This window comes from Bos indicus x Bos taurus, chromosome 11 (genome assembly GCF_003369695.1).
Source record: "Bos indicus x Bos taurus breed Angus x Brahman F1 hybrid chromosome 11, Bos_hybrid_MaternalHap_v2.0, whole genome shotgun sequence".
Classification (NCBI taxonomy): domain Eukaryota; kingdom Metazoa; phylum Chordata; class Mammalia; order Artiodactyla; family Bovidae; genus Bos; species Bos indicus x Bos taurus.
In genome coordinates this window covers 93,616,266-93,638,475 of record NC_040086.1, presented here as the reverse complement: position 1 = coordinate 93,638,475, position 22,210 = coordinate 93,616,266, and the positions used below count along the sequence as shown (strand labels likewise).

General features: G+C 53.3%; 1 long non-coding RNA gene across 1 annotated transcript; it reads left to right on the top strand.

Annotated features, from left to right (window-relative positions):
* Positions 1 to 2,321, top strand: LOC113901623. Its single transcript, XR_003513490.1, has 2 exons — positions 1 to 265; positions 1,188 to 2,321. It is a non-coding gene; the product is annotated as an uncharacterized LOC113901623 (long non-coding RNA).
* The last annotated feature ends 19,889 nt before the right edge of the window (positions 2,322 to 22,210 follow it).

Genomic DNA, 22,210 nt, shown 5'->3' with positions numbered 1-22,210 from the left:
CCGGCGGTCGGCCGACCGAGGTTACCCGCGGGCGACCGTCGTGACGCAGTCCCCGGCCCGGATCCGGAGAAGATCCGGTAGGAGTAGGCCAGCCCCTCTGAGAGGATGGTCCCTCGGGAGAGTCCACTTCCTCCATCCTCCCAACTTGGGGGTGAGACTGAGGAAGGGAGAAGGAAGCCAACATGACCTAATTTTATCCCGTCAAGGACACTGCAAGGTCAGCATTGACCCCATTTTACGGATGAGACAACTGAGACTCCGAGAGGTGAGACTGGCCGCCCCGGGTCCCACGGCTAATCAGTCTGCGGGTTTCGAAGTGAGGACACCCTGTCATCGACCCTTTCCCCTCCCATACCTCTGACTGGAGGGTGACTACTTGCACTCTACTCAGCTCAAAGAGTTGTTGGCTGCCTGCTCCCTGCTCCCTGCTCAGAGAGCGTCCCTTGTAGCTCAGTCAGTAAAGAATCTGCCTGCAGTTCAGGAGACCCAGGTTCGATCCCTGAGTCGGGAAGATCCCCTGGAGAAGGAAATGGCAATCCACTCCAGCATTCTTGCCTGAAGAAATCCCATGGACAGAGGAGCCTGGTGGGCTGCAGTCCATGGGGTTGCAGAGTCGGGCACGACTGAGCAATTAACACTTACACTTACTTACCCTGGTCAGAGGCACCCAGTCTTGGGGTGGGTGCCCACCAAGAGTAGGGAGATGTAGCCATAAAACTTAGTGGTCGGTACTTCCTACTTTAGTGTCTTCTTTAGTGGCTCTGTGGTAAAGAATCTGCCTGCCCTCAGATACAGGTTCGGAGATACGGGTTCGATCTCTGGGTCAGGAAGGTTCCCCTGGAATAGGAAATGGCAACCCGGTCCGGTATTCTTTTCTGGGAAATCCCATGGACAGAGCAGCCTGGTGGCCTGCAGCCCATGGGGGTCGCAAAGAGTTGGACATAACTGAGCTCCCACTTTGTCATCAGGCCCCATTCATTTGAATCCTGACTTTGCCCCGTGCCCCTAGGCAAAACTTTGTAGGTCTGTCTTTACTTTTGTGAACCTTAGTTTCCCCATCTGTAAACTGGAGCAATACTAGTGTCTACCTCCGAGCTCCGCGAAGAGAGGGCTACTGCCCCCAGGGCAGGCGGGGGAGGGGTGGTGGCCTCTTCCAAGGTGACCTCTGCCCTGGTCGCCCCCAGCAGGGCACTACATCTCCCCTCCCCCGGGCTGCGTGGTTACTGTCTGCCCCCCACTGCCTCGCTGATGCCGGCGGCCCTCGGAACGGCTCCGTCCCCGCCCCCACGCTGGGAGGCAGCGGGAGGCGGAGGGCTTCCGGCTCCTTCCTCCAGCCCTGGGTGCACTTCCGACCGCAGCTCCGCTGGAGGCGCTCTCTGCTCAGGTAACCCAGGTCTCTTTGGGGCCAAGTGTGGGGCCGCCTTCAGCCCTGGCCTTACTGGGTCTCTCCAAAGCCTTCCTCGCTGTCACCCGCTCCCTCCATCTTGGAACTCTCTCCCCTGCTTCCCTCCTGCCTGCCTGGCTGTTCCTTGCTCCCTTTCCCCCCACAGAATGTTGCGGTGTGTCTGGGTCTGCTCCCAGCCCCCTGCCTATCTCACACAACCCTCCTCGGGTGAGCATCCTGAGCAGCCCACTTCTCTCCCAAGCTCTCTACCTGTGGTTCTTAACTTTGTTTCAACTCCCCCTTGATAACAAATGTCTTGTAACACCCCTTATTACCCTGAAATGAAATGACGTGCATGTGCGTGCAGTTCCTCGGCAGAAAACAATCCCAGTGCCCTTACTGAAATATCGGAGGGAGCCCTTGTAGGCTGGCGGTGAAGTGTAGACACTGGTTCAAATCCTGGCTTCTCCACTTCCCAGCTGTGTGACCTTAGGTAAGTTACTTAAAACTTCTCTGTGCTCAGTTAGCTCCCCAGTCAAAAAAGTTTTTTTTTTTTTTTTTTCCTTTATGCAGCACTTGACTGCATAGAGTTGTTATCAGAATTAAATAAGTAATTATTCATGAAGCATTTAGAACAGTGCTTGGCACATGTTAAGAACAGAATGAGCGTCGGTTAAATTTAAGATGATAGATCTTTCTAGTTGTAAATACTCTTAATTGATTTACACTGGAAGACGTGATAAAATAATGAGAAGCTTGCGCCTACATGCAGAACCCCCCTGCGTGCAACAGCCCCAACTTGCAGACCTATGTAGTATGATGTATTAGCAACTCAAATACCACAAGTACTGTTGACATTAAGTAGGTAACTTTCCCAAATGGTGACAACTCTGGGTAAGGTTCTGAACAAAATAAAGAGCAGTCTTTCTTCAATTTACATGAAAGTTGTGTTTCTAGCAAATTCAGTATATGTTAAAACTCTGAGCATTCCTGCAAAAGTGCTCTTATTTCAGTGCAAGCTATACCTGGGTCCTGGGCTCAGACACTTACAAACAGATATTTTTCCTCCACGTGAATGTCTGGCCAGACACTCGAAAGTCACAGTCTTGCGGGACATCCTCCAAGATGGGGACAGTCCTGCACATCACAGGGTGGCTGGCATCCAGGGCCCACCCACCAAATGCTAGTGGGGCCCCCAGTCATCACGACAACGGAACGTATCCCCACAAATTCCCAGAACGGCACCCAGAAGGTTCCTGGGTTCTCCACCAGCCACCAGCGGGACTTTTCCAAATCCCAAGTCCTTGGCTCCATTTACCCCCTGGCCAAGTTTAAATTCCTGGACAGGATGCCCGAATCCTTGACAGGCAGCTGCCTGCTTCCCTCCCCAGAGGAGGACCTTCACCACCAGCTCCACCTGCCCCCTTCCCTGACCCCCAGCTGAACACATATAGACACTCACTCACACTCCCCAGCTGGTTTTTGGCTGATTAGTCTTTGCTCCCGGGATCTGCTCCCTGGAAAGCCCACCCTGGTTGAATGGTGTGCTGACGCCTGGCTGATTCTTTTAAGACCCAGTTCTGACATCACCGCCTCAGAGCAGCCTCGGTCTCCCCCCAGGTCTGGTCAGGCGCACCCCACAGCTTCACTCAGAGCCCCAGCGTTGAGCGGCCATGCCCTGCTCCAAGATGTCTATGCCCTCCTGAGGAAGAGCGTGTAGTAGGTGGTAAATACACAAGTGAGAGCCAGTCGGCCTTTGCCCTTGGGGAACTCACCTGTAGTAGAAAGACAGATGCCCAGAGAGTGCTGGGAGGCAGTAGCTCAGAGCCTGGTGGGAGCCCCGGGACATAGAGGCCAGCTGTTGGAGGGCAGCTTGCTAGAGGAGGTGGGAGATTTCTGGTGAGAGAGGAGGCAGAAAGCATATCTGGGGGGAGACCCAGCGTGGGCAGAGGTCAGGTGTGGGAGAAGGCATCGTGCCGTTGTACCTGCGTACCTGCGGGACGGCAGACAGCTGAAACACTGCCTGAACGGCTGTGATCAGAGGCTGTCTCATCAGCAGAGGATGGCTCATGCAGAACTTGAAAGGTGCCAAGGAAGCTGGGCTTTGTCCTGGGGGCACTGGGGAGCCACAGAAGGGGTTAAAGCAGAGGGGTGACGCGATCAGGTTTGTATGTGGCAGAGTGCCCTCTGGGAGGCGTGAGGAAGGTGCCCTGCAGAAGGGCAGGAGCAGAGGTATTCCAGGGGAAGGCCAGGGGGTCTGAATTAGGAGAGAGGAAGGTAGAGGACAGAGATGGGGGTGGGCATTTGAGCAGCAGGAACAACAGAATGTGATATTTGCTGGGGCTGAGAAAGAGGGAGGAGGTGCCCGAACCCCAGCCTAGTGAACCCCTAGTGATGAATGGATGAGGGTGGAGACAGAGGCTGGCAAGATGCCTCAGGGAAGGTGGTCCAGACAAACCCAGTCCTCTCTCCGCCCTGAATGATGGGCTGCAGGCCCCCCTGCAGACACTAGAGGGCGCTCCAAGATAGGCCAGACTTCCCTCGCCCACCACCTGCCAGCTGCCACCCCCTTCTCAAAGGGGGACTGGACCCACCCCACTGCTCAGAGGCAGGCTCTGGGGATACTGCCAGGGCCTGGCCCAAGTCCAGTGGCTCACTGTCTCAGGGCTGTCTCATCCTCCAGCCGCCGGTTTGTAAGGATGGGGGAGCATTTGGGGGGATAGGCAGGTGAGGACAGAGGTTAAGGGACTGTGGGTGAGCAGTACTGCGAGCACATCCTGTCTCATTCTGTGCGCATCGCCTGCTCCCACGGGGAGAAGGGGAGCTGCCAAGGTCACACCACTATCAGAGGCAACACCAATCCAGGCCAGCGCTGCAGCCCCACCTAGGGGAGGGGAACGGAGCAGAGCTCCCCAAGTCAGAGGAGCTCTCAAACTAGAGGAGTACCGGCCAGTGCCCACCCCACCCTTCCTGCGGAAACCTGGTGTGGGGGAGGTTTCTGAGCACCACCTCCCACATCTCCTGGCACCCTGGGGGGAGAGGGGGTCCATGGGCAGAGGCCTGGAGGCTGGCAGGTTTCAGGAGGGGCCAGCGAGCAGTGTGGCAGGAGTGCAGAGAGCAAGGGTGGCCCAGAGGTGGCCGGGAGGATGGGGCACATTCGGAGGGCTGGAGGCCACCAGGGAGCGATCCCAGGACAGCTGGGCATTTGGATGGGTCGAAGGATGGCTCCGGCTGCAGGGAAGGGAGTGGCAGAATCACACTTTTTGGAAAAGTGATTGGTCTCTCGAGTTGAGTCTAAATAGTGCAATCTTTTAAATTTTTATGAAAACAAAGAATGAATAACAAATAGAGACACAGAAACAGGAAATCCATTTCCTTTTCAGTCGGATGGAAAGAGCATATCCAAGCCCAAAATAATGCTAACAGGATTTTAATAACCTGTAACAAAACCTGCCCACAACACCATTAGAGCGCACTTCCAGCTGCCTCTTCTGGGCCAGGAGCCCCAAGTCGAGGCCTCATAAATAACCAAGCTCCGGTCGCCAGCAATTTAGATGGGGTGCGGTCTAGCTGAGGTCACAGGGCAGAGTTGGACCTGCAACAAAGACTCCCCACTCCAAAGCTTGGGGCTCTCTCTGTATACTCCTGTGTGTCTGCACACATCACACACCAAATACACATATACACACACACACATCCCACAGATATGCAAATACCTGGACACATTCAAGATTCCACAGGCTCACAGATTCACTCACATAGACCTACACCTGCCTGGATAGACGTATGCAGACGTCCCCACAATGCCACCCAGAGCACCCCAATACATACACGAACATGCTCAAGCTCATACACGGGTGCTCACACACATACATCTGATCCTTCCAGATCTGAAGCTCAAATATGTACAGACAGCTGCATGGAACATACACACCCCCTGCAAATAACTACAGATGGACACAAGATTCGGAAATATCCTCAATGCACACCTATTATACAAACATGCCACTCACACATAACAGACACACGCACTCCCATTCATTCACACACACACACAGAGCCCTGTGGCCACAGGCTGACACTCTGGGCTGAACAGCTACATCCCCTTGCTCACATCCAGGCGGTGCTGACATCCAGGTCAGTGTGGAGAGGGCACATGCCCTCTCCCCACATGCCTTGGCAAGGACCCGGGAATCTGAGATAGGTGAAGTGCTGCCCCTTGTGGGAGGCCAAGGACCACACCCTTCGGAAGAGCCAGGGTGGTTCATAGCAAGTGGGCAGGTAGCTCGGGGAGCCGCGATGTCCCCCAGCCCCAGCTACACCCCCCACCCCCTCCTTACCCCATGGGAGTGCATGAGTGGGGGTGTTCCAGTGTGTCTTACGGGGGCAGGGCAAGGCAATGCAAGGATGGAAGGAAAAAGCTCATCTACTGCCTGGGGTTTATATGTATATATATAAATCATTGCTTTATTTTTTAATATTTTATTTATTTATTTGGCTGTGCTGGATCTTAGCTGTGGCATATGGAATCTTCCCAGACCAGGGATCAAACCGGGGAGCCCCGCGTTGGGACCACAGAGTCTTAGCCATCGGACCACCAGGGAAGTCCCCTTTGTCTCATATTTAATGAGGACCTTCTGTGAATCAAGCGAAACCAAGACATAGGCTCTGCCCCCAGAATTGCTGCCCAGGGGCGAGCGGGCACACCCGCAGCTGAACGGTTACATCACAGTTGTGACAGCGGCTGCAAGGTCTGGAGAGACCTGGGTTCCATCTGGGACTGTGGGGCCCTGAGAAAGATTCACCTCTCTCTCTGAGCCTCAGCCGTCTCATCTGAGAAACGGGGACCATGATCTTCCTGACCACCTGTTAGATTGGTTATTAGAATCAAATTTAATAGCAGGTGAGGGGAGAAAGGACAAGTTTCAGTAAAATAAGAGTTGGTCATTCACTGGACACCAGCTGTGTGCCAGGTCCTCGATATGGGAATGTGGTTAAGTGTGAAGGCCCTGTGGGTTCAAATCCCTGCTTTTCCAGGACTAGCTGTGTGAGCTTGAGCAGGTTACTTAACCTATCTGAGCTCCTACTTTCTCATCTGTAATGTAGGAATAGTGCCTGTAATGTTTTGGGCATAAGGCTCAGCATAGAGCAGATGGTCAATTGAGTTCCTGTTATGTATAAGCTTTCCTTTATTCAGTCACCTACTAGCACCTACTATGAGCCAGACATGATTTGACGCATTCTCCAAATTCTGCCTCATTTTATCCTTCTAACAACTCTATTATCCCTGTTTTACAACTGAGGAAACTGAAGCACGTAGAGGTGAAGTCACAGCTGGCAGGAGGCAGAACTAGAACTGGAACCCGGTCTACATGGGCATGTGCTAAGCTGCTTCAGTCGTGTCTGACTCTTTGTGACCGCATGGACTGTAGGCCTCCAGGCTCCTCTGTCCATGGGCTTCTCCAGGCAAGAATACCGGAGTGGGTTGCCATGCCACCCTCCAGGGGATTGACCTACGGGTCAAACCTGTGTCTCTTATGTCTCCTGCTTTGGCAGGTGGGTTCTTTACCACTACTACCACCTGGGAAGCCCCATCCAGGTCTATCGGCCTCTCTAAATCCATCCACAAGGCACCACTTTCCTCTTGTAGTTCAAAGTCGTCCTCCCCTCTCCCCGGCAGCAGCCCCTGTTAAATAAATCATCCAGTGTTCCCAGACTTGGTTTCAAATAAATTATTCACGTTGTAAGGCCTGTAAACCGCTGGCTGGGCCTCATTACCCAAGAAGGGCCACCGGCCCGCAAGATGCCACTCCCTCCCCTGGGCATGGGTACTGGTGGGCCAGCCAGAGGCAGCAGAGTTGGCAGACTAAGAATGGGGTGGAGAACCTCTCCTCCTCCCATCCCCAGCCTTTGCTTTCTAACAGGCTCACAGTCTGGTGTTGTCAAGAGAACATAAGCTCTGGTCTCAGAAGCTCTGGGCCCCAGGCCTGGCTCTGCTCTGGGCGGCTGTGTGACCTCAGGCAGGTGACCGACCCTCTCTGGGCCTCTGGGGGAGGCTGACCAGATGGTTCTGCTTACTTTCTCTTCCTCCTCCACGTGTGAGCTGAGGCCTGTGCTGCCCAGCCCAGGCCCTGTCCTGGAAGCCAGGCACAGAGAGCCTGTCTGTGGGGACGTCCAGCCTCCATGTGTCTTCTATTCTCAGGATCTGGCTGAGACCCTGGTCTGAGCCAGAGCCCCGAAGCTGGTTGTAAGGGGTCCTGGGGGCTCCAGAGTCCCCCTCAGGTCAACTACCCACCCCAGCTGCTGGGACCATTGGCAGCTGTTGGTTCACTGAGTTAATGCCCCCTGCCCGGGGCAGCTGGAGTCCAGTGTCTGACTGTTGGGGAGCTGCAAAGGCCCAGCTCCCTCGCCCCAACTGGGACGACGCAGAAGGACCGTCACAGCCCCAGGGAACCCTGCAGGGGCCTCTCTTGCAAGCTTCTCCCTCTGCCCAGTCCTGCCTTCCCACTTCTTTCCAGGTGGACACACTCCAGTAAACCTGCAGCTCAGAGTCGCTTTCCAGGACTGCAGTCTGCAGTTCTCGTCACAGTCAGAGCCCAACCTTGGCACTCACTGAGATCCAGTCCAGGTCACCAACTGGACTCAATACTGCTTACGGGCAGAGCCTACGTTCAGCTCCGGTGCGTGCTCTGATCCTAGTCCCAGACTGAGCCCCGGTGTCAGCCACAGGCTGAGCCCTGACTCTAAGCACAGACTGAGCCCCAGTCCTGGTCCCAGACTGAGGCCTGAGCCTGGCCGCAGGCTGAGCCCAAGTAGCTCATGGAAGTCAGAGGACACTTAAGACAGAACTAAGGGAGAATAAGTGGAAGGGATGGGAGTCTGACTGAGACCGAGGGTAGGAGCAGAGTAAACCTCACTGGAGGAGGCTGGCTGACGACCCCATCAGCCATGCCCGCAGTCGCAGAATCTCACCTCTCAGGGAGGTGTTTTCAAAAACGACTAACTGGGACCTACTTCTTCTTTTTACTATTTGTTTTCTTGGCTGGATCCTGAGGCGGCTGAGTTGCGGCACTCAGGATCTTCGATCTTCATTGCAGCATGTGCAATTTTTAGTTGCGGCGTGCGGGATCTAGTTCTCTGACCAGGGATCGAACCCGGGACGCCTGCAGTGGGAACACGGAGTCTTAGCCACTGGACCACCAGAGAGCTTCTTTATGGAACATCAATACGAACTGGGAACGAGAAGCATCATCGTAGCTGCCGTTTCTCAAGCAGGGAGGGTCCTGGGCTCCACAGAATGACCCTACTGTCTCCTGGGAGCCGCCCTGGGGGCCTCTCTTGTCACCCATTTGGCAGAGGAGGAAGCCTCACCCGTGGCAGAACCATTCAGACCCTGGACCGGTCTGTGCCTCTGTGGTATCTAGGCTCAAGCAGAGGCTGGTCTCCCAAAGAAACGCCACCCAGGGGCTTCCCCGCCCCCACCGTGGGTCACCTGAACCAGCTGCTGACCAAGTCCCCACGCCTGCAGGGCAGCAAGGGAGTGAGGAACAGGGGTGGGCAGTCCTTGAGTAAGTAACTGCAGTCAGCCCCTGCTTCAGGCAGCACACTGCTCCTCTCAGGGCCCTCCAATTCATATGCTCTGATTCCCACACCATCTCCTTGAGGTTGGCACTATGGTGGTGGGCACGGCACAGGTGAGGAAACAGCCCAGGCAGGGGACAAAGCTTGCCCAGACCTGCAGAGCTGGGATTCACCTTGAGAGTTCCTGACACTTGTTCTCCTGTCCTCTCTCCATCTGTATGAAAGAGTGAAGGCCGTAGCTAACAGAATGTTTGGATCCCCCAAAATTGATGTGCTGAAACCTAACCCCCCAGTGTGAGGGTATTTAGAGGTGGGGCCTTTGGGAGGTGATGAGGTCTTCCAGCGTGAAGCCCTCAAGAATGGGATACTGCCCTTTAAAAGAGGCCCCCGGGAGATCCCTCCCTTGTCTCTTCTACCTTGTATTGTGGTTCAGTGTCCGACTCTCTGTGACCCCATGGACTGCAGCACACCAGGCTTCCCTGTCCTTCACCATCTCCCGGAGGGTGCTCAAGCTCATGTCCGTTGTGTTGATGATACCATCCACCTTGTGAGGTTATACCAAAAAGATGGCCGAACCAGGAAGTGGGCTCTTACCAGACACTGAATCTGGCAGCACCTTGATCCTGGACTTTTCAACCTCCAGAACTGTGAGAAAAAGGTCTTTTGTTCAAAGCCACCCCACCCCCTCCACCAGCCTGCGATATTCTGTTATAGCAGCATGAATTGGACTAAGTGGCTAAGGCAGCCACTTTCCCTATGTGCTTATACTGTTGATCCTTCCATCTGTCTATCCACTCATCCATCCATGCATCCATGTACCCACCTAACCATCTATGCATCCATCTATCCATCCACAGCTGTGCAGTGAGTATCCTCTACGTACCAGGTGTGGCCTGGGTACTGGGACGGGGGGCAGGGCCCACCCTATGTGGCATGTACAGGCTGGCAAAGGAGCCACGTATTGAAAAACACATCCACCAAAAAACAAATGCATCACCATTGTGCTTAGCGCTGGGAAGAAGCAATCCAGGATGCTGTAAGTGGGTGTAACAGGACCATCTCTCTAGGGAGTGTTCTCTGGGCCTTGGGAGCTGGTGGGCGGGAGACGCTGAGATGGCCCTACGGGCTTAGCCTCAGGGCACAGGAGCTCAATAATGCCCCAACCGCCAGCTAGTTTGGTGAGGCTGCAGCCAGCCCAACCGGCCCCTCCAGTAGGTGGGCTCCTGGAGGCGTGGCTGCAGCAGGAAGTAAGTCTGGAGGTGAATGGAGGGTGTGGATCTTCCCCCAGATTTGCTTTGCAAGCCATGCTACATGGGGCCGGAAGCCGCGAAGAAGCCGCGAAGAACTGCAATCAGAGCTCTAGGAGACAGGAGAGAGGATATTTCAGGAGGGAGGAACTGCATGAACATCCGAGTGGAGGTGAGAGACAGTAGGTGGACCCAGGGTGGGGGAGCAAGAGGAGGAAAGGGGAAGAAACTGGGTCTCAGCCCCCAGGGATTCCACAGCACCCTGGGGAGCCTCGAGTCCCACCAGACACCAGAAACAGTACTTGCTGCCATTGTTGGAAGCGGACTACTGTGAGCCCCAGGAGGGTCACACATGAGCTCATTTCCTCCTCCCCAGATTCTTACTGCTGGGTCTCTTTACAGATAGAAAAACTGAGGTCACGGGGAATTCCCTGGCAACTCAGTGGTTAAGACTCGGTGCTTCTAATGTGGGGGAACTAAGATACCACATGCCTCGTGGCACAGCCAAAAAATAAAAATTAATTAATTAAAAAAGAATTAGGTCAGAAGGGGTTCAATCTGCCACCCAAGAGCACAGAGTTAGCAAATAGGGGGTCGGCTTGTGCTCTTCCTGCTCCCCTGATGTGCCAGGGAACTAAGGCAAGACATCCAGACACAAGATAGGCAAGGCCATGTGGGCGTCCCCCTTGGTCTTGTCTGCCTCTCCCTCTAAACAGAGCTTCTTAACCTTGGTCACCATGTGACATGAGGCACAGAATTGGTGCTTAGAAAATGCTGTCAATGAAAAATCATCCTAAGAGCAGATACTTGTAAAGTGCCTGCTAGACACCGGCTGCTATGTCAGCACGATCCTTTGAGGTGGGTATTATTATTACCCCCATTTCACAGATGGGGAAACTGAGACACAGCTGGTAGGCAGGGAAGCCGTGATTCACCAGGCAGTAAGCAAGTGCATGAGTTAGCTAAGTAATTGATGAATAAATGATTTAGGATGGGTGAATGCAGGAGAGAAAAGGTGAGTAAGTTTGTGAAGTTTATTTTGTTTTTCTTGCGGCATGTGAGATCTATTAATAATAGTTCCCTGACCAGGGATGGTCAGGCCTCCTGCATTGGGAGCTCTGAGTTGTAGCCACTGGACCGCCAGGGAAGTCCCAAGTAAGGAGGTTTTGAAGGAGAGAAACAGCAGCAAAGCTGAGAGGTTGGTCTTGCAGAGTGGAGAGGTGGAGGCCATCGCCACTGTTCCACCTCTGGCTCCCAGGAAAAGGCCCCTTCCCCTCTCTCAGAAAGGTCTGAATCCTTTCCAGGCTGCTGCCCAGCAATGGTGCTCTCCTTCCCCACCACCACCCCACCCCACTTCAGAGCTGGAGGTGAGGCCTGGCGGCGGGGGGGGTCCCTTGTTGGAGGGGAAGAAGCTCAGAGGTTGGAAAGTTGGCCCTGATGGGCTCCTAGACTGGGAGAAGAGCCCCAAGTCCTGTACAAAAGGGGCTGTTTGGACCAACCTTTATTCTGAGGGCACCTGCCCGCCACAGGGCAGGAGCAGATGCCCATGACTGCTCATGGCAATGACTGTGAGGCCCTGAGTTGGAAGTCCTGATTGGAGGAGATCTTGGATGACTCACTTTCCTTCCTGAACCCACTTCCTTATCGGCAGCATGGTGACGCGGTGCCCAATCCCCGGGGGATGGTGCAAAGACAGGATGGAACCATGAGAAAGCTTTGCACTGGGTGGGTGCAGGCTGTTTTTATAAGCAAGGAATGTGTAAACTATCTTCAGAGGAGAAAGAATACTGGGGCAAAGAACTCTCAGAGTTGCTCCAAGAGAGAATGGGATGCTCTGCGGGGCGCCTGGAGGAGGACTGGAAGAGGTGGACCCTGAAGGACTTCTCCAAGTGGAGGTGCGGGTTGGGAGGAGGAGAGAATTCCTGGCCGGGGACGGGGACAGGGGTCGGGGGAACAGCCCAAGCAAAGGCCTGGGGGCACAAGATGAGCGCATCCAGTCGGTAACAGCTACTGCGCATTCAGGTTTGCCGTTAGTCCTCACAGCAGCTCCAGAGGGTGCAATCACTGCTGCGGTTTCACAGGACAGGAAATTTGTCTCAGAGAGGGACAGGCACTTGCTCCCGGTGGCGCAGCTGGTGAGTGGCAGGGCTGAGTCCAGCGTGCTTTCTCCTGCTTTGTGCTTGTCCAAGGAAGCAGGCCGCTCGCGGGGTGGAGCAGAGAGGGCAAAGGGAGAGAAATGCCCTGAAGCCTGGGGGCTCCTCCCGCCACAGGAGGAGCAACCAGTGATGGTTGCTGAGCTGGAGAGCACTGACCCCTGCTGGTCCTCAGGTGCCCAGGTGCTGTCCGGGCCATCTGGCTCCACCTCCTCCATCTCCACCCTCTGCATCCACCCACCCGCACTGTTTCTCAGCCACTGAGAAGCCATGTGTGACGGAGGAGAATGTAAAAATATATATGCAACCGAAAAACAACAACGAGCTGACAGAACACAGCTATAAATACTCTGGCGGGCTCGGAGACGTTCCCCCATCCTGCTTCCTGCTGCCTGAGGCGCGGGGGCACGGATGTGGCAGGTGGGATGGGAACTTGGGAACGCGAAAGGGGACAGCCGTGTGTGGACCTACTCTGTGCCAAGCACCTCGCAGGCAGCACATCTCTGGATCTTTGCAAAAACGCTCCCAGAGAATCACCACTGTCATCCCGGCTCCCCTGGGAGCCAAAGCACAGAGAAGTCAGTCTGGTCAAGGTCACACAGCAGGGGACCTTGGGAAGCAGTAGAGCTAGCATTCCAGCAGGGCCAGCTTTCAGAAGAAGAGAGCCAGCTTCAGGCTCTGCCTCCTGAGATCCTCGCCCCGGGGCAGGGAAAGCATCAGGCTTCCAGGAACAACTCTGCTTACACACCTTCCAGGGCTCCCCAGTGCCCTCTAGATAAAGACCTAATTCAAGGCTGTCACGGCCCTGTGATGTAGCCTCTGCCCACTCCCAGAGCCCACCTCCCGCCACGGCCCTGGATTTCTGAGTCCCAGCCAGGCAACGCTGGCCTGCTCTCAGGACCCCTTGAGAGCCCAGCACAGCCAGTCTTGTCACCTCCTGTCCCCTGAAGTCACATCTGCCTGCAGCCGGGCCTCAGCTCAAATGCTGCCTCCTCCTGGCCTCCCCCACGGTCAGATCCTCCTGTGCTCTCCCTGCGCAATCAGGTGAGTCACTACTGGTGATGGGCCGCAGCTGTGAGGGCCGGGAGGGGGACAGTCAGGACCTGCCGCATGTGCGCCTCTCTGCCAGCCTTGCAGCTGCAGGTGGTGGCGTGAAATGGGATTGAAGGGGAGCTGGCCTTGGATTCTGGGAGGAGAAGGAAAGAAAACGAAGGAAAAAGAACGACAAAAGGGATTTCTGGGGCCTTCAGGAGGAGAAGAGCCGAGAACTGGAGATAAGTTGGCTCCAGCTCTTGGACCTTCGTTGTGTCTTGGATCAGCTTTCCACGAGGTGTCCGAGCCTATCTGCACCTCTGGCTGGTATCAGCATAAAGGTAAGGCTGCCAATGGGGTTATTTGTTCCTTTTCAGACTTTCCCTATAGACCAGCGCTGCACAAGAGGAACATAATACAAGCCACTTGAGTAATTTTTAATTTTAATTTTCTAGTAGTTACTTAAAAAAATAAGAGAAGCAGCTGAAGTTAATTTTAATGTTTTATTTCACCCATGTGTGTTAGTTTCTCCGTTGTGTCTGACTCCTTGCAACCCCAGGGACCGTAGCCCGCCAGGCTCTGTCCGTGGGATTTTCTAGGCAAGGATACTGGAGTGAGTTGCCCCTCCCTCCTTTAGAAGGTCTTCCTAAACCAGGGATTGAACCTGGGTCTCCTGCATTGCAGGCAGATTCTTTACCATCTGAGCCACCAGGAAGCCCATTTCACCCAACATATTCCAAATATTTCTATACGTAATCAATATAACAACTGAGTTTTTTTTAGAACTTTTTTTTCCCTACTAGATCTTCAAAAACCAGTGTGTCTTTTACACTTACAGTTTGGACAGGCTGCATTTCAAGTGCATAATAGAACACATGTGGCTACTGTGTTGGACAGCTCGGCTCTAGACTGTGAACTCCATGAGAATGGGGGCCATGACTGTACCCACCACTGTTGTTTCCAGGGTCTGGCATGTAATGGAGACGGAGAACGTTTGTCGAATGACTAGCTGACTGAGTAGCTGAATGAATGAATGAACAAATGTCTGAGGCCTTGTTATATCAAAAGCCAGTTGCCCTCTTGGGCCATGGAAGAGTGTAGAAATAAATCCTAGTCCCACCTCTGCATCCTGTGCTCTGCATGACCACAAATGAGTCTCTCACCTGTTGGGCCTTAGTTTTCCCATCTGTACAGTGGGTTGGGATTGGACTATGTGATTTTCCCCCCGCCAGGCTCTCAGTAAAGATTCTCCAGGGGAGCCTACTCTCTTCTCTGCAGCTCCCTTCCTGGAGTCAGGCCCCCAGAGAAGTTCCCTGTGCTTCACACCCCACACTTTGCCCTCCCTCCTCGTATCTGTGAGGCAGGAGGTCTCTGGGTTCTGTTCAGAGTAGAGCAGAACCCTAGAGGGAGAGACCGAGGCAGGGCTCCTGCCACACGGTGGCCATACAGGGAGCAGGGCTCACATGGCTTCTCAGGCCTGGCCCTTCTCCAGTTGTCGCTGTCACCGCTGTGTCCCACATGTGTTCAGAGCTGGGAGGAGACCAGACCAAGGCAGGCTTATCCCTTGACTCGGCAGAGAAGGAAAAGGGAAGCCAAAAGATGTGCTGAGACACAGTGAGCAGGGCAGAGCTGGGCCTTTGTTTTCCTCGTCTGAAAAATGGATACAAAAGCTGCCTTCATCCCATGAAACTTCAGTGCCTCAAATGCAGGCTCTGCTGTGCTGTGACCTTGGTCAAAGCACTTTACCTCACTGCCCTCAGCATCCTCATTTGTAAACTTGGATGATAGAAATACCAGCTTCACCAGGTTGCTGTGCCCACGAAGCCTATTAACCTACACAAACCTCTCACACAGCTGCCGGGCACACTCTAAGTGCTGTACAAGGAATAGATATTATTAGCCTTCACCATGGAGCTAATTCTGCAGTTCAGATGCGGTGAGGGGTGTGACCAGGGTTTGCAAACTAGAAAGTTCCCTCTGGAGAGGCAAGCATTTTTGGACTGCAGAGGACGGGGCAAACTATAAAACACGTTGTGACTTGCAGAGCGTTTTGTAAATGTTGCCGCATTAAGGAAGCAGTTGTGGATTAGCTTTTTATAATCCGAAAAGCACTTCAGCGTCATAAACCACTTTAGGGGCCATAGAGCTCTTTGCAAGGGCTTTCTAGACTGTCGAGTGCTGTGAAGTCTGAGACAAGTGGCCTTTCAGAGACATGGGCAAGACGCAGGGTGGGAGTGGGTAAAGACAGCAGCTAGAACCAGAGGAGAAAAACAGCAGTTCATTTCCCCTGTCCCTGTTCAGAGAAACCCTAGCATATCTGCAGATTCCTGCAATTCTGTTCTGAGGCCAGGGAGGCCTCTCGGCATCGCTGACTCAGCCAAACGGGAGGAGTTCGGCAGGAGGCAGCCCTGTCTTTGTGATCCTGCCTTGTCTCTTTCCTTTTTTCTATCGCAAAGGCAATGGACCTGACACCCTTTAACGATTTCCCTGGGGGTGACCGGGGAGATGCCTGCTGACCTAGCCCTGAGGCCCAGACTTGTGGGAACCCCGCTTCCTCAGCTGCCCTGCTCTGATCGCCCTGCCCCTGAGCCCAACCCAGCCTCTCTCCCTCCTGCCCCACCTTCTCTTCCTCTCCTTCCTCTTCAGAAGCAAGACATCAGCATGGCCGTCCTGCCTCCTCTAGTAGTGTTAGTCACTCAGTCATGTCCAGCTCTGCGATCCCACGAACGGTAGCCCGCCAAGCTCCTCTGTCCGTGGGATTCTCCAGGCAAGAGTACTGGAGTGGATTGCCATTCCCTTCTGTAGTACGATTCATTTTTCTGAGCAAAGCCAGAAAATCCCCAGCAATTGTGAATGCAGGTTTTCTCGTCCAGTTGCACGCACTGGTCCATGTGCACTCTTCGGTCACTGTTGTGCCCCAGCACTCAGTCCCGTGTTTGGCCCTGTAAACATGTGCTGAGTGAATGAATAAATGAGTGGTGGGCTGCTGAGTCAGGGGGAGGAAAAAAGCTGCCCTGTGTGCTTGTCCAGTGCCCACAGTCCGCGGAGGTCAGTTCTATGACAAGGGAACTCATTCAGGAAGAGGCTGAAGTTGGCGTGTGTCCATTTAAGATGCGGAAACAATCCCCCACCAACACATCCTTGGTATCCTTGAGGGCCATTGGGGTCCTCCATTGGCACTTGGGGACTCCTTTAGGGTCTCACATGTCCCCATTCGCCACTGCCTCTTCCCAGGGGCACCAGGGATAACAAAATAACAGGACTGTGATTCCCAGGACCTGCTGCACTTCAGAATGCCCTGGAAAGCTTTTAACACCAGGGCTACTTGGTCCTTGCTCCTCTTCCACTGAGACGTGATCTGACCTGGGGCCTAATGACTGATTTCTTTTAAATCCTAGTTGATTCAAATAGACATCATTGAGACAGAGAAAGAAGGTGAATTTGGAGAGCAAATGGGTCTGAGTGCCAGTGGGGTTTCCACAAGGATCCCTCTATGAATCAGGTAGTCTGGGGGCTGGGGTCCAGGGCAAGGGCCTGGCTGGATGGTGCAGAGGAAGTTACGTGGGCTTCAGAGTCATTGGAGGCCTGGGTTCGAATTCCCAGTTCTACTTCATTCCTGCTCTGTGGCCTTGGGCAAGTCACCGCACCCTCTAGGCCTGTTTGCCTCCTCCGTTAATTGGCAATCAGAATTCCTCACATGCTGTTGGGATCAATCAGTAAGAAGGTGTCATCTCTAATCACCTGGCACAGGGCCCAGCTTGGAGCCAGTGCTCCACGAATGGTGGTTCTCTTGGCTTCCTGAACTAGCTTTGGGATGGGGGGGAGGACAAGGTGGCCCCCACACTGCCCTAAGTATTTTTACTTTTGTATTTTTACTTTTTACTTATTTCTTATTAATTGAGAGGAGCACTGGACTGTGAGAAAGGATGCGTGGCCTTGTCCTGGTTCTGACCCATCATGGTGTGTGACCCTGGCCAAATCTCTCAACCTCTCTGAGCCTCAGTTTCCTCATCTCTAATCAGGGATCCAGTGGTACGTACATCTCATCGCAGATCTATTCAGTGACATCACACTGGCCCGTCACACAGGTGGGACTGTTGACATCAGGGAAATTGGCAAACATTACAAATCAGGACTCCGCTGCCCCCACCCCCAGCGGTCAGTTTATCAGCAGGACAGTGGAACTCAGACAACAATACCTTCCACCGTAGTTGCTGGGAGATTCTGAGAGCTAGTGTCTGTTAAGCCCTTAGCACAGTACCTGGGACTTAGCACAGCACCTGGGCACTGATACATGTTAGTTAAACGCACTTGACATTTATCAGCCAACCTTTTGTCTCTGCCTAGTATAAGGTAATCACATCTGTCACCTCATTTAGCTTTAACAACCCTAGGAAATTTCTCTGTGTGTGCTAAGTTGCTTCAGTCATCTCTGACTCTTTGCAACACTTTGGACTATAGTCCACCAGGCTCCTCCGTCCGTGGGATTCTCCAGGCAAGAATACTAGAGTGGGTTACCATGCCCTTCTCCAGGAGATCCTTCTGACCCAGGGGTTCAATCCATGTCTCTTACATCTCCTGCATTGGCAAGCGGGTTTATTACCACAAGTGACACCTGGGAAGCCCCAGGAAATTTCTGGAGGAGGAAATTAAGGCTCAGACAGGCTCGCTGACTTTTTCTTTTTTTACTTATTTTTTATTAATTTTTGTTGGGAGTGTAATTGCTTTACACTGTTGTGTTAGCTTCTCTAGCACAGCAAAGTGAACCAGTTATGAAGCCTGCTGACTTTTAAACACAGTTAAATCTTTCCGGCCAACTATGTGCTACGTTTTTTCTTGTATATCCACCTCATTTAAGCCTCACCACCCCCTTTTTCTCATGACAGTGGAGGAATCAAAGGCCCAGGATGGGCAAGTGACCTGCCCAAGGTCACATAGTGAGCCCGAGGCTTGGGTATCTGTCTTGAATCCTCACGTGCTGGCCTCCCCCCCCACCAAACCCAACCACATCCCCTACTGGACGAGGGCGCGCTTTGCTGATACAATCTCTCTGGCTCTTTCCAGCTCCACATCCTCGGTATTTAAATCAGTACGTGAATATTTCATGAGCATCCCCGGCGCAAATAACCCCCTGCCTGGTTATGTCAGGTTGGGGCTGCAACCGTGAGGCCGAGGCGCTTCTGCTCTTTGCGAGACAGGCAATTCCGTGAGGCCTCCGAGCAGCAGCCAAGGAATCGATAGCCTTTAAATAAGTAATTAGAGGCACTGAAGAAGGCCTCATCCAGGAGTGAGCAGGGGAATATAAACTCCTTAAGTCTCCCAGGCTCACTGGGGAGAGCCAGTTCTGGTTCTCTGTCAAGAAACGTGACAGGTCCTGGGGTGGGTGAGGATGGGGAAGGGCAGGGAAGGCTAAGGTGGAGACAAGAGTTGGCATCTATTGAGCACTTCCTATGCATCAGGCTTTGCCTCACTCATACCCTACCCAGTGTTCTCCTAAAGACAGTGAAGCTCAGAGTGGGTGAGCCCGTTGCCCCAGGCCACACAGCTAGGAGATGGCAGAGGTCACAGGCCTGCCTGACCTCAGAGCAGGTTTTCTCAACCTAGCTGCTACTGACATTTGGGGGCTGGATAATTCTTTGTTGGAGGTGGGGGCAGTCCAGGGCCTTGTAGGATGTTTAGCAGCCATGACCTCTATCTTGATGGATAGACGAAAGTAATCCATCCTCCCACTTGTGACAACCAAGAATGTCTCCAGACATTGCCAGATGTCCGGTGGGGGCCGCCACCCAGCAGCGAGTTTCTGTTCACTTTCTTTCTCCTTTTCTCTGCTTCTGGTGGCTTTTGTAATAAGGATCAGCCTCTTTCTCCCAACCTAGAGAGGCGGCCGTGGAGCCAGAACTGGCTAGGTGAGACATCAACTTGTTTACTGGCTGGCTGTGTGACCTTGGACAAGTTCTCCACCTCTCTGTGCCCCAGTGTTCCTATCTGTACATGCCCCCTGCCGAATTATATCAGGAGGTTTAAATGAGTTTGTACAATGTGCACATAAGCACTGCCTGGTAGACAAGTGTGAGCCGTCGTTAGCATCAAGGACCTTTGTGACAAAGTACCGGCGCAAGACCGCAGCCTCACTGGTACCGTTCTCCGTGTGAGAAAGGGGAGAAGCAGGAGCCAGGGGAGAAACCATCCTCCACAGCATCTGCTGTTGTTCCCTTTCTGCTGTACCCCCCACCCCACGCCCTCCCCCAGCCCTGGAGGAGTCAAAAAACAGCCAACAGGGATGGCTGTTTAGTCCCAGAGGATCACAAGGTTATAAGAACAAAAGCTGCCACTTCCTCTCTCCCTGCAGTGCTGTCTGTGCGTGGACACCATCTGACGAGAGTGTAGTTCTTTTTATGACCCTGGAAGGTATAAAAATACAGATAAACAGCGCATTTTATCACTGAAATTGGCCCTCGCATTTTACTGATCTACAGCGTGTGTTTTGTTACATTTATGTCTGTTAGGAACAAGGTTCCAGGTTGCTGTCCTCATTTAGGTCTTGAGAAAAATACTGTCACGAAATCATTCCTGGGCCTCCTTACAGTGCAGGGGTGTGTGTGTGTGTGTGCGCGCGCGTGCGTGCATGCATGCAACTGTGCAGCTAAAATTCTGCCTTGCCCCAGAAGGAAAGGTCCCTCCCTAGAGATTGCCTGGCCTGGGCTCTCATCTAGTCAAGGGATGTTTGTGTGAGTGTGACTTCTTTGCTAATTGGCGTAGAGTTGATTACAGTGTTGTGTTTGTCTCAGGTATACAGCATTATACATATATATATATATACACACACACATATATATATTATACCTGTTATACATGTATAACAGTATACTCAGTTATACATATATATATATATATATATATTCATTCTTTTTCAGATTCGTTTCCCATATAGGTTATTACAGGATATTTATTGGGTAGAGTTCCCTGGGCTGTTTGTTGGTAATCAAGGAATCTGAGGCCCAGGACAGGCCAGTGCTTCATCCATGATCGGGGAGCAGCTTGGCTCAGCGGTCATCTTCTGAGTGTGTCAGTGAAGCCCCACTGCTGCAGAGCCGTGCCCCGGTCTCCGTGGCACAGAGGAGCTGTCTTTCCAGCTCGTGGGGCAGATGTGGTGGTGGGTGATGGGTGGATGGGCCTTCTACGAGGTGATTCAGGGACCCAGGCGCCCTCCTCCTTGTGGCTACACCCTCCTCGAGAGCCTCAGAATCATCTGCTTTCGGCTGACTGGGAGAAGAATTTGGAGGCTTGCACGGTTTTATGGATTTTTATAAAAACTTCGGGGCTTCCCAGGTGGCTCAGTGATAAAGAATCTGCCTGATGTGCAGGAGATGTGGGTTTGATCCCTAAGTCAGGAAGATCCCCTGGAGAAGGAAATGGCAGCCCACTCCAGTATTCTTGCCTGGGAAATCCCATGGACAGAGGAACCTGGCGGGCCACAGTCTATGAGGTCACAAAAGGGTTGGATACAACCTAGCGGCTAAACAACAACATGGGCCTAGAAGTGGATCAGGCCACCTCTGTCCGTGTTGCATCAGTTGATCCAAGGTCACCTTCAATACTTAACTGCAAGGAAGGTTGGGAAGCGTAGCCCGGCTGTGTGCCTCGGAGGAAGAAGAGACAGATGGGTGAACAGCTGGCCCGGTCTAGGCTGAAAGCTGCGTGGGCAGAGAGTACTGAAACGGAGGTGCAGGTCACCCATGCCCCCAGTTTGAGGTTCTCAGTAGGAGTTCATCTTTTTTGTTCTTATTTATTTGGCTGCACTGGGTCTCAGTTGGGGCATGCAGGATCTTCAATCCTCAGTTGCAGAATGTGGGATCTAGTTCTCTGACCAGGGATCAATCCCAGGACCCCTGCATTGGGAACTCAGAGTCTTAACCACTGGACTTGGGTTAGCCCCAAGATCTCATCTTTTTGAGCCCTGTCCATTGATCACTGGATGCCTGGTCTCTTGAGAGACCACCCCCGCCCATGATCAGTCTGAGAATCCCAGGGCCCTGGCTAATCCATTCCAGAAGGAGTCAGCAGCAACCCTTGTCTCTAAAGGGTTGCAGAGAAGAAATGGGGGAAAGGGGTTCATTTCCTGAAAGGCCCTGTTCTCTGGGTCAGGCCAGCAGTGTCTCCTTTTCCAGGGAGGCAACAGCCTCTCTCCCAAGGGCTACATGTCACCTCACACCACCCCAGGCCCAGGCTCTCAACAGAACAGCACTGAGATGACCCAGGGCCTCAGTTCTCATACGTGTGCGCGCGTGTGCACACACACACACTCCTCAGAACTGGGCATAGCAGAAGTTTGTCGCTTTGGTTAGCCAGTATCCATCTGAGGGATCCCCAGATGGTGAGCAGACTCCCGCCACCGCAGACGCTGACCAGGACATGTATTCTGAGGCTGGAATACGGACTGCTGCTGCTGCTTACTTGCTTCAGTTGTGTCCAACTCTGTGCGACGCTATGGACTGTAGCCTGCCAGAGTCCTCTGTCCATGGGATTCTCCAGGCAAGAGTACTAGAGTGAGTTGCCATTCCCTTCTCCAGGGGATCTTCCCAACCCAGGGATTGAACCCGGGTCTCCTGAACTGCAGGCAGATTCTTTACCGCTCAGCCACCAAGGAAGCCCTAAAGTCTGGACACACCCTCCTGGGTCTGGGAATTGCTGGAATGGCACGGAGGCCCAGCGTCAGGTGGACCTTTAAAGGCCACTGCTGCAGAATGGCACCATCTCCAGGTGCCAGCCGGAGCCGTGGCGACCAGCTGGCAAGCGGCACACTCCAGCGTGGC